At 37.3% G+C, this 10,791-nt stretch overlaps 1 non-coding gene across 1 annotated transcript; it reads left to right on the top strand.

Moving 5' to 3' along the window:
- Positions 1 to 2,183: 2,183 nt before the first annotated feature.
- Positions 2,184 to 2,291, top strand: LOC112629517. The gene has a single exon (XR_003120624.1). It is a non-coding gene; the product is annotated as a U6 spliceosomal RNA (small nuclear RNA).
- The last annotated feature ends 8,500 nt before the right edge of the window (positions 2,292 to 10,791 follow it).

Raw genomic sequence — 10,791 nt, 5'->3', positions numbered from 1 at the left:
CAGAAATTTAATGTTATTATTGACAAAGAAAAATGTAAATGAATGATTGAAATATTCAGCACTGAATGAAAACAAAATCCCACCTCAAAAGTTGGAATGCATATTTTAGTAAATTTATGTATTATTGCATGAAATAAGTAATTGCACAAAATATTGAACGGTTTTATTATAATATGGATACTTAATCCATAGCATTAAAATCCACCCACTTCCCTGATTTGTGGAATAGGATAATGATAACCTCTAAATCATTGGATCATAGTGAGTAATAGATAAAAATATTATACAAAAAGTATACTATATTTATTTGGAATATTATATCATGTGTTCTCATCTTCTTATTAGAAAAAATAATTCTATAATTTAAAAATATGATTGTTAATAAATCCTTATCATACTAAACAAGCTGAGAAGGTTTGTTACATACTTACAAAACAAGAGCAACATGAAAATTTCTTTAAAAAAGTAAATGTTGCACCAAAAAGTAATTTTTTAATTTTTATTTTACCTTCAGGGATACATGTGAAGGTTTGCTATATAGGTAAACTCATGTCATGGAGGTGTGTATACAGATTATTTTATCACCCAGGGACTAAGCCTAGTACACAATAGTTATCTTTTCTGCTCCTCTCCCTTCTCTCATCGTCCACCCTACAGCAGGCCCCAGTGTCTGTTGTTCCCCTCTTTGTGCCTGTGTATTCTCATCATTTAGCTCCCATTTATAAGTGAGAAAACGTGGTGTTTGGTTTCCTATTCCTGTGTGAGTTTGCTAAGAATAATGGTCTGCAGCTCCATCCATGTCCCTGCAAAGGACACGATCTCATTCTTTTTATGGCTGCATAGTATTTCATGGTGTATACATAGTACATTTCCTTTACCCAGTCTACCATTAATGGGTATTTAGGTTGACTCCACGTCTTTGCTATTGTGAACAGTGCTACAATGAACATACATGTGTATGTGTCTTTTTGACAGAATCATTTGTATTCCTCTGGCTGTATATCCAGTAGTGAGATAGCTGGGTTGAATGGTAGTTTGGTTTTTAGCGCCTTGAAGAATTACCACACAGACTTCCACAGTGGTTGAACTACTTTACACTCCCACCAACAGTGTATAAGCATTCTCTTTTCTGTGCAACCTTGTCAGCCTCATTATCTGCTATTTTTTGACTTTGTAATAATAGCCATTCTGACTGGTGTGAGATGGCACCTCATTGTGGTTTTGATTTGCATTTCTGTAATGGTCAGTGATGTTGAGCTTTTTTTCACATGCTTTTTGGCCACCTGTATGTATGTCTTGTCTTAAAAAATGTCTTAATGGGATTGTCTGTATATTTTAGGTAAATTTGTTTAAGTTCCTTATAGATGCTGGATAGTAGACCTTTGTCAGATCCATAGTTTGCAAATACTTTCTGCCATTCTGTAGATTTACTATTTACTCTGATGATAGTTTATTTTGCTGTGCAGAAGCTCTTTTGTTTAATTAGATCCCATTTGTCAATTTTTGCTTTTGCTGTCATTCCTTTTGGCATCTTCATCATGAAATCTTTGTCCATTCCTATGTCCTGAATGGTATTGCCTAGGTTGTCTTCTGGGGTTTTTATAGTTTTTGGTTGTAATTTAAATCTTTAATCCACCTTGAGTTGACTTTTGTGTATGGTGTAAGGAAGGGGTCTCGTTTCCATCTTCTGCATGTGGCTAGCCTGTTATCCCAGTACCATTTATCGTCCATTGCTTGTTTTTGTCAGCTACGTTGAAGATCAAATTGTTATAGATGTGTGACCTTATTTCTGGGCTCTCTAGTCTGGTCCATTGGTCTGTGTGTCTGTATTTGTACCAGTATCATCCAGTACCATGCTGTTTTGGTTATTATAGCCCTATAGTATAGTTTGAGTAAGGTAGTGTGATGCCTCCTGCTTTGTTCTTTATGCTTAGGATTGCCTTAGATATTTGGGCTCTTTTGGTTTCATATGAATTTTAAAGCAGCATTTTCTATTTCTGTAATGAATGTCTTTAGTAATTTGGTAGGAATAGCATTGAATCTGTAAATTGCTTTGGGCAGTATCACCATTTTAATGATATTGATTCTTCTTATCCATGATCATGGAATATTTTTTCATTTGTTGATGTTATCTGTGATTTGTTTGAGGAATGCTTTACAATTCTCATTGTAGAGATCTTTCTGTGCTCGCTTCAGTAGCACATATACAAAAATTGGAACTGTGTGGAGAAGATTAGCATGACTCCTGCACAAGGATGAGATCTTTCTCTTCTCTAGTTAGCTGTATTCCTAGGTATTTCATTTTTTTTTGTGTGTGTGGTAATTGTAAATGGGATTGCATCCCTGATTTGGCTCTTGGCTTGGGTGATGTTGGTGCATAGAAATGCTAGTGATTTTTGTATGTTGATTTTGTATCCTGAGATATTGCTGAAGTTGTTTATCAGCTGGAGGGGCTTTTGGGCCAAGAATATGGGGCTTTCTAGATATAGAATGATGTCACCTGAAAACAGGGATCATTTGACTTCTTCTCTTTCTATTTGGATGGCCTTTGTTGCTTTCTCTTGCCTGGTTGCCCTGGCCAGGACTTCCAATACTACATTGAATAGGAGTGGCGAGAGAAGACATCCTTGTCTTGTGCCAGTTTTCAAGGGGTATGCTCCCAGCTTTTGCCCATTCAGTATAATGTTTGCTATGGGTTTGTCATAGACAGTTCTTACTATTTTGAGGTGTGTTCCTTCAATACTTAGTTTGTTGAGAGTTTTTAACATGAAGGGATGTTGAATTGTATTGAAAGCCTTTTCTGCATCTATTGAGATGATCACGTTTTTTTTTCTTTAGTTCTGTTTATGTGATGAATCATGTTTACTGATTTGCATATGTTGAACCAACCTTGCATCCCAGAGATAAAGCTTACTTGATCATGGTGAATTAGCTTTTAGATGTGCTGCTGGATTTGGTTTGATAGTGTTTTGTTTTGTTTGTTTGTTTGTTTTTTGATATGGAGTTCTGTTGCCCAGATTGGAGTGCAGTGGTGTGATTTTGGCTCACTGCAACCTCCACCTCCCAGGTTCAAGTAATTCTCCTGCCTCAGCCTCCTGAGTAGCTGGGATTACAGGCACGTGCCACCACAGCCAGCTGATTTTTATATTTTTAGTAAGGGTGGGGTTTCACCGTGTTGGCCAGCCTGGACTCAAACTCATGACCTCAGGTGATCCACCTGCCTAGGCCTCCCAAAGTGCTGGGATTACAGGCATGAGCCACCACACCTTGGCCTGTGGTTTGCTGGTGTTTTGTTGAAGATTTTTGCATGAATGTTCATCAAAGATATTGGCCTGAAGTTTTCTTTTTTTGTTGTGTCTCTGCCAGGTTTTGATATCAGAGTGCCATTTTCATAGAATGAGTTGAGGAGTCTCACCTACTCAATTTTTTGGAATAGTTTCAATAGGAATGACACCAGCTCTTCTTTGCACATCTGGTAGAATTTGGCTATGAATCTGTCTGGTCCTGGGCTTTTTTGTTTGGTTGATAGGCTATTTATTACTCATTCAATTTCAGAGCTCATTATTGGTCTGTTCAGGGATGCAGTGATAGTGTTTCTTCCTGGTCCAATCCTGGGAGGGTGTGTGTGTCCAGGAATTTATCCATTTATTCTAAGTTTCCTATTTTGTGGGCTTATAGGTGTTCATAATAGTCTTCTAGGGTTATTTGTATTTCTGTGGAATCAGGGGCAATATCCTATTTGTCTTTTCCAACTGTATTTATTTGGAGCTTCTCTCTTCTTTATTAGTCTAGCTAGTGGTCTATTATCTTATTACTTTTTTCAAAAAACAGGTCTTGGATTCTTTTATCTTTTGAATTATTTTTCACATCTCAATCTCTTTGGTTTGGCTCTGATTTTGGTTATTTCTTGTCTCTGCTAGCTGTAGAATTCGTTTGCTCTTGCTTCCCTAGTTCTTTTAATTATGATGTTACATTGTTAGCTTGAGATCTTTCTAACTTTTTGATGTGGACATTTAGTGCTATAAATTTTCTGCTTAACACTGTCTTTGCTATGCCTCAGAGATTCTGGTATATTGTATCTTTGTTCTCATTAGTTTCAAAGAACTTCTTGATTCCTACCTTAATTTCATTATTTACCCATAAGTCATTCAGGGTCAGGTTGATTAATTTCCATGTAATTATATGGTTTTGAGCAATTTTCTGATTCTTGAATTCTAGTTTTATTGCACTGTGATCTGAGAGAGTGGTTGGTATGATTTCAGCTTTCTGCATTTGCTGAGGATTGTTTTATGTCCAAATATGTGGATGTTTTAGAGTCTGTGCCATGTGGCAATGAGAAAAATGTATATTCCATTATTTTTAGGTGGAGAGTGCTATAGAAACCTATCAGATCCATCTGTTCCAGTGTTAAGTTCAGGTCCCAATATCCTTGTTAGTTTTCTGCCTTGATGATCTGTCTAATACTGTCAGTGGGATGCTGAAGTCTCCCACTATTATTGTGTGGGAGTTTAAGTCTCTTTGAAGGTCTCTAAGAACTTGCTTTATGAATCTAGATACTCCTGTGTTGGGTGGGTGTGCACGTGTGTGTGTGTATCATATCTATCATATATATATCATATCTATCATATCTATCATATATGTATCACATATATATCTCATATATACCATATATATGATAGTTAATAATTCTTGTTGAATTGAACCCTTAATCATTATGTAATGCCCTTCCTTGTCTTTTTTGATCTTTGTTGGTTTAAAGTTTGTTTTGTCATTAATTAGGATTGCAACTTCTACTTTTTTCTGTTTTCCATTTCATTGGTAGATTTTCCTCCACTCCTTTGAGTCTACAGATGTCATTGAATGTGAAACGGTGCCATTCCATGTGTATCTTGAAGACACATACCATTGTGTTTTGTTTCCTTATACAGATTGCCACTCTGTTCTTATTTTATCCAATAAGAAATGGTAGAAAACATAAAATTGTCTGAAAGTTTTCAAAAATACATGCAGAAGTCATAAAATGACACTGTTCTTTTCTATCCAAATATCAGCATCTAATGTGTTATACCCAGCCATACCCTTATTGCAGAAAACTCTTCTGTTTTCAGTCTGCCCCATTTTTTCTGATACCTTCCTGCTTCTTGCTACTTATTTTAGCTCTAGATATAATTTAAACAATTACCATTTTATTAAGCTCTACTGTACACTGGAAACCATTGAGAAAGTTATTGACTTTCCCAGGAAATCAGAAGTACACAGATCAAAAAGTATACTGTGACTTGCAAAACTCTATACATATACAAAGAACAAATAGGAAGGAGCAATCAAATCTGCCTGGAAGAGTCAAAGAAAGTGACTTCATCCTACTGTGATAACAACCTCAAAACCTTAATCCCATATTCCACAAATAAGGTTTCTCTCACACACAATATATATTCAGCTCAATTTGGGTCGTCACTCAGGAATCCAGAAAAAAAAAAGGCTTCAACCTTTCGTAGTTTCCTCATCTAGAACAGAAGACTCCATATTCACCATGACTGTAGAAGAGTCTACATCACTTCATCTCAGAGGCCACTGGCCAGAACTGTAGCTGTCACCCTCCTCAAGCTCCTACCACCCACTGCAAGATGGTTGACAAATATGGACAAATAGGTATAATGTCTGATCAATTTTATTATCTCTACCACAGAAGGTTTCAGAAAGGAGATGAAATTTAAACTGGGCTTTAAAGGCTACGTCAAATTTGACAAATGGAAGTGTAAGGAAAGCACATTAGAGGTAAAGGAAAGAGTGAACACACAAAGGCAAGAGAACCTTGTGATATGTAATGAAGAAATGTCCATTATTTGTTCTGTGGCTGAGACTAATAGTTATTATTCATACATCTGTCCTCTTCTTTTCCTGTAGTAATAGAAGCTGTAACTGGGCATAGGTTAACATATCCGCAAATTTCATTGGGTTACCTCTTTTGTATTTAGGTGTCACAATAGGAGTAAATTCTTATCTATGAAATGTGAGAGGAAAGATATGTACAACTTGTAGCATACACTTCCAAAAGAATAAATATACCTTCCTCTTCTTTTTTCTTTCCATCACACTGTCTTACACTTTGGGAAGGCATTTCTGTAACATGTATGATAACAAACTGTAGCAATGGCAGAGCAACAAGATGGAAAGATGCTACTTGATGGAAAGATACTACTTGATACTATGCAAGTGTCGTATGGTTCCTGAGTGGTGACCAAGAGGGATAAGTTGATTTCTATTGTGATTAAATCATACTATTTTAGGAATCACTTTTTACAGCAGGCAAGTCTGTAACCTAATATGGCCTCTACTAGGTAATATTAGTTTTCTTTCTCTCTTTGTGTTATCTCTTTTACCTGTAAAGGTTTTTGCAATTAACATACAATTATAAATTTGAAGCTATAATTGAAAAAATAAATCTGCTTTGAGGTTGATTATTTTCTAGTACCCGGGTTGTGTATACATAGGTTAAGCAATACATTTGATTTCAGAGACACTTCAGAGGCTTTTACATTCCTTTGCTGTAGGACTAGTGTGCATACAGTACAATGCTATAGGTTAAACAGAATAACCATCATGTTTCAGTGGCACTGTACGATATATTTGAAAATATGTCTGCATATCACTGGAAGATGACAACACTGTATGATAGAAAATGACGTTGGTGGTGACAAGAGGGGAAGGGTGGCTGATAACTGAAGAAAATGATAAAGAGATAAGGAACCTCTTCCCAGTAAACTTGTAGAGAATTCTGCAATATATGACTCACAGATTTTAGAGTAGGTATCTACACGGCAGGGATGGAGAAAATCTACTGTGCCCCAGATATTGGAAGAGCAGAGCAGGAAGTGTAGAAAGTTCAGGGAACCCAAGGATACACTTAAGAAACACTATGCTGGATTATAAATTTTGCAAAGGCATGAATATCTTGACTTTTACATCCTTATAACAATGCCTAGAACTTAGTAGGTAATCAAAAATATTTGTTTTTGACATCCCCATTCATTGCCATTTCAGCAAAAGGAAATTTCAATTTACCAGTTGTTCAGGTCCAAATCTTTAAAGTCATCCCTGATTCCTATCTTTCTTTACACTCTGTATCCAGGCTATCAACAAATCCTATTAGCTTACCTGTCATAATAATTTCTGAATATTATGATCCTAAGCAGCCCCACCATTATCACTCTAGTGCAAGCTATCACCACTTCCAGACTCCAGCCTCTTAGCTAGACTTCCAGTTTATACCTTTGTTCCCTGTATTAGCTTCCTATTGTTGCTGTAGTAAGTGACCATAAAATTGGTGGCTTAATGCAACATAAATGTATTCCTTTATAATTCTGAAAATCAGAAATCCAAACTTATTCTCCTGAGCTAAAGTTAGGTACTGGCTGGGCTGGTTCCTTCAGTAAGCACAGAAGAGAATCAATTTCTTTTCTTTTTACAGTTTCTAGAGGCTGCCTGCCTTCCTTGGCTCATGATCTCTTCTTTGCATCACTCTGACGTCTTGCTCCCATGGTCCTATCACCTACTACTAGCTCTGATCTAACTCCTTGTCATAAGGATTGGTGTGATTACATCAGACCCAACCTGATAATTAAAGACAATCTCCCCACTTCAAAATTCTTAGTTTAATTACATCTGCAAAATGCCTTTTGCCAGATAAGGTAACATTCACAAGTTCTGGAGATTAGGGCACAGACATCTTTTGGAGGCACCATTATCTGGCCTACCACACTCCCTTACAGTCAAATCTCCTTAGAGCCTGACCACATCAATTGAAAAATTGACCACATCAGTTCTGGGCTCTGTATCTTCCATGTGATTCCCATTTTACTCAGCATGAAACAGGAAGCATTAACCATAGTCTAACAGCTGTGTATGGTCAGATCCTCCACAGCTTCTCCAACATATCTACCACCACACACCCTTCACTCACTGTGTTCCAGACACACTGGCTTCTTTTCTGTTCCTCAAATATACCAAACACGCTTTTACCCCAGCGCTTTTGCACTTGCTTTCACCTCTGCCTGGAATATTCTACCTCCAGATATTCACGTCCTTGGCTTTCCAACTGCATTCCAGTTTATGATTATATATTATCTGACTGCGGGTCTTCTCTGAGCACCCCATGAGATACAGCAACCTTTCCTCTCAGTCATCCACCCCTTACCTTGCTTAGCTGTTTTTCACAGCACATTATGTCCATCTGAAATAGTCTGTATTTGTTTGCTTGCCGTCTTTTCCCCACTTTGAGAACAGTGTTTTGTTCACTACTATGTCTCCAGCACTAGAATAGTGTCTGACACAGAGGTAAACTCAAGTATTAATTCTTAAACAATAAATGAAAGAATGCATGTTGAATTAATGATTGCTAAACCAATTTCATTAGATACCCTCTTGAAATAGTCCTGGTTCTTTTGCTATTTTCTCATTCTTCTTTTCTTAAACATGAACGCCAAGATAATTTATTATCTTCTCTTCATAATAAAACCAATATAATTTTCCAATACTTTTGTGGCAAGTGTTTATCACAAGATGAACATAACATCATAGGCTTGCCTAGATGATTATTGATACTGTTTATACATGGAAATATGTTCCAAATTAAAAATAAGTAAATACCCATTATTTTTTTGAAATATGGTCTCTTTATAAGTTTGTAAGACTATTGGCACATACTTGATTGCAGAAAATACATACCGTGTGTATTTATAATTTAATTAACTAGCAGGTTTGAATTCATGAGAGGTTGCTCCAATTACTTGACTGTGTTGAAGTAATGACAATAATATTTAGAGCTACTGTAGCACTGTACCAACACTAATTACTACCCAAATTACCACTGAATTGTCATCTCTCTTTTACAGATTTGGAACAAAGGGATAAGGAAGTGACTTGCCTAAGTCACAGAGGAATATGGTATTGAGATTAGCACTCAATGATTCCTGGCTCTCAGAATGTGTGCTGCTACCACCAGGCCACACTCTTCCCACCAGAGAGAAGGTATGTCAGCATGGAATTGTACTGAAGCAAAGATGTGAAATAGAATGACTACATATCTGCCTCGTGGGAAGGTCTGGGGAAGAATCTATCACTCCTGGCAGAGAAGCAAACCACGTGACATCACTCAGCCCCAGAAAGTGAAGTTAAGGGAAATAAAAAACAATCTACACCATTTAGAAAACACAGTCACCCCATACCCTTGAAAAAAGTACACTAAAACATCTTCATTTGATTTGACCTCAATAACATGAATAAGTCTTATAACTCACTTTCTTACCTCTTGATTATTCTACAGATCCAGCACATATGAGCAAAATCTGACAAAATTCACTCATTTAATTTGAAGATTTTAATTGTGTAGAAAGAGTAGTTTCACATTCTTTCTTATTAATAGAGTTCAAAAGACTTAAGGCCTAGAGTCTAGTTTCAGTTACTAAAATTATACATCAGCATGTGTTTCTCCTTTATTAAGCAATGATTCGTTATACCTTTCCCCTTAGAGGACACCCACACTTCTTTAAAAATAAGTTGGGCGAACATCAACTGTGAATGTGTTTTCATTTTCCTAATAGAATATCAATGGGAGTTGTACACACAGATCAAGAGCTGTACACATATTATTATCTCCAAATAATTAATATTTGTGTATTATTTCCCTTGATCTGGCTATACATGAATACAGAGGCACTGGTACAACTCATCACAAAATACAGTGGTAGCTGGTTCCAGGGCTGCTTTTGTGAATACTCCCTGCCTGTGGTGGAAGAGACTATGGAAGCACCCCTGCTGAGTCCCCTCCCGTCCTCGTCCTCCTAAGGGAGTATGCACTAATTCTATCTTCTCCTATTGGGAAGGCAGCCAAAGGCAGAAGCAAGAAGGACAGCACTGTAGTTCCTAGAGAGAGGAAGGTGCCAATAATCAGGAATGGAGAAGAAAAATGTAAGTTTTATAAAATAGAGATAACAGAAACAACGATTAGCACCTCAATCTTTCCATTATAGCCAAAGAGGAAAGTTCCATGACTGGCAGATGGAGTAACAGCATCCAATTGCAGTCTTATGTTTGCACCACATGCATTGAGTAGATTCAAGAAAGGAAACTACTTTAAGGATGTAAGCTGTGGAGTGGTCAAATGCAGACTGTGATGGTATTGTTGCATAGTAGATTCTGTGTCACACTTCAGCAAGCCCTTACCAGCTAACTTGGCTCTCTGCTTGCTTTTGACCTTGGAAATTTGACCAATAATTTAGTTTCAATTATTTATAGGAAAAACACTTAGCTCTTTGAAAAATAAAGTAATAGGAGTTATTTCAAAGAATTTTTTATATACATAGGTCTACTAATAAACAAGTTCAAGATACTTTGTTTCTATGAAGTGGGAAAAGCAGAGGGTGAACGGGGAAGATACATTCAAATGAGATTTTTAGAAATGAGAGAGTAAGAAACACGTCTGTTGGCAAATCATCCTTCATAAATAATATCATGTTGAAAAATACTAGGCCGGGCGCGGTGGCTCAAGCCTGTAATCCCAGCACTTTGGGAGGCCGAGGCGGGTGGATCACGAGGTCAGGAGATCGAGACTATCCTGGCTAACATGGTGAAACCCCGTCTCTACTAAAAATACAAAAAAACTAGCCGGGCGTGGTGGCGGGCGCCTGTAGTCTCAGCTACTTGGGAGGCTGAGGCGGGAGAATGGCGTGAACCCAGGAGGCGGAGCTTGCAGTGAGCCGAGATCACGCCACTGCACTCCAGCCTGGGAGC

Source organism: Theropithecus gelada, chromosome 7b, assembly GCF_003255815.1.
Source record: "Theropithecus gelada isolate Dixy chromosome 7b, Tgel_1.0, whole genome shotgun sequence".
Classification (NCBI taxonomy): domain Eukaryota; kingdom Metazoa; phylum Chordata; class Mammalia; order Primates; family Cercopithecidae; genus Theropithecus; species Theropithecus gelada.
This window is presented reverse-complemented; position numbering and strand designations above follow the sequence as displayed.